This window comes from Elephantulus edwardii, unplaced genomic scaffold (genome assembly GCF_000299155.1).
Source record: "Elephantulus edwardii isolate Elephantulus edwardi_28Jun2011 unplaced genomic scaffold, EleEdw1.0 scaffold00264, whole genome shotgun sequence".
Classification (NCBI taxonomy): domain Eukaryota; kingdom Metazoa; phylum Chordata; class Mammalia; order Macroscelidea; family Macroscelididae; genus Elephantulus; species Elephantulus edwardii.
Window position 1 is genome coordinate 334,647 of NW_006400014.1, and position 2,312 is coordinate 336,958.

The window sequence follows — 2,312 nt, forward strand, 5'->3', positions numbered from 1 at the left end:
TGTGCCTGATCCAAGTTATGGTCCTTTCAGTTGCTTGCTATGCCTCTGAAAGCTGCATAGTGACTAAGGATGACAGAGGAAGAATTGATGTGTTTGAGTTGTGGTGTTGGAAAAGAGTATTGAATATCCCATAAACTGCCAAGAGAACAAACAGGTCTGTTCTGAAGAAAGTGAAATCAGAGAACTTCTTGGAGGTAAGAATCAAACTATGTCTCACATACTTTGGGCATGTTGTCAGAAAGAGCCAATCATTGTCTAAGGATATCATGCTTGGAAAGGTGGAGGTCAACACAAGAGAGGAAGACCCTTGATAAGATGGATTAGACACAGTACCTGGAGCAAAGAAGCTAAGGTATTCTCAGAAATGCTCAGGATAGGGCAAAATTCAAAGTGATTTGCTCAGGATAGGGCAAAATTCAAAGTGATTTTTTGTGTGCTCCCTATATTCAACTCCACAGAACATAACAACAATATCTAAATTTATACCATTTTTTTTCTTTCACACAAGTCAATGAATTAGAGACTTTTGTGGATTGAATTGTGCTCCCCCTGAAAACACATGTATGTAATGATGTAATAGGAGCCCTAGTGGCATAGTGTGCAAAGTGACAGGCTATTAGGTGTGAGGTCAGCAGTTCAAATCCACCAGGGGTTCTAAGGGAGAAAAATGAGCATTCTTTGAGCTGTGGTGTTGGAGAAGAGCACACACATCCCATGAACAGCCAAAAGAACAAACACATCTTGGAGAGGGTACAGCCAGAGTGCTCTTTGGAGGCAAGAATGATGAGGCTTTGTCACATATATTTTGAGCATATTGCTAGGAGGGACTATTCCTTGGAGAAGAACATGATACTGGGAAGAGTGGAAGGTAAGTGACGGAGAGGAAGACCCTCAAACATGTGGATTTACATGGTGACTGCCTGCAATGGGCACTTGTGTGTCAGAAAGTATGAGGATGGTGCAGGATTAAACAGGATTCAGATCTTCTGTTCATAGGGCCGCTATGAGTCGTACTCAACTTGACAGCACCTTACAAACAACATCTCCTGTAAAGATTTTTAGCACCAGAAACTCAATGGATGGTGGCTGCTAGTTGGAATCAATGGCAGTGAGTTTTTCATTAGATAGGGTTGTTGCTATTGTGTACCATCAAGTAGGAACGACCCATAGCTGACCTTCCAGCATGGTTTCAGAGGCAATTAATTGCATGAGAGGAAATTGCCCATCCTTCTCCCATGGAGCAACTGGTGGCCTCAAACTGCATACCTTCAGAATTGCAGTACTGCTTTTGGCCACTAGACCATCAATGCTCCCTAATTATATAGAGCTGTTGTTGTTGTAAAGTTGCCTGCGACTCATAGCGACCCTATGTACAACAGCCCTAAACCCTGCTCTATCCTTTGCCAACCTTATGGTCTCTGACACACCTACCCACATTACCCCAGTGACTAAATCAATTCATCTCATCGAGGGTCTTCCTCTTCTGCGTTGTCCCTCCCTCCTCCCAAGCGTCCCTCTCCAAGGACTGATCCCGCCTTGCAACATGTCCAAAATATGTCAGATGAAGCTTCAGAACCCTTGCCTCCAATGAGCAGCCTGGCTTCACCCTCTCCAGGACAAACTTGTTTGTTCTCCTAGCAGTTCATAGTACATTCAATACTCTTCATCAGCACCACAGCTCAAAGGCATCAACTCTCCTCTTATCATCCCTAGTCATTGTCCAGATCTCTGATGCATAGCAAGTAATTGCAAAGACCATGGCCTGTATCAGGCACACTTTAGTCTCCAGACTGATATCATTGCTCTTCAGTACTTTGGAGAGATCTCTAACGGAAGACTTTGGCAATTTGTCTTTTAATTTCCTGGCTGCTGGTACCAAGAGTGTTGATTTTAGAGCAAAGCAAGCTGAAGCTATTAACAATCTCAATCTCTTTACCATCTATCATGATGCTGCCAATTGGCCCAATGGTGAGAATCTTTGTTTTCTTGATGTGAGCTTCAATTGATATTGAAGGCTGCAGTCCCTGACCTTCTGCAGCAAGGGCCTCAGAGCCTTCTCAGTTTCAGCAATTATATAGGGTAGGAACTAGATAATAATTTTTCCTGATAAACCAAAGAGTTGTAAAAGGATTAAGGATGCTGTTGTTGTTGTTATGTGCTGTCTAGTCATTTGCGACTCATAGTGACCCTATGTACAACAGCCCTAAACTCTTCTCTGTCCTGTACTGGTTGCAGTGCCTCTGACACTCCCATCCCGATTACCCCAGTCACTGAATCAATCCACCTCATAGAGGGTCTTCCCCTCCTGCGCC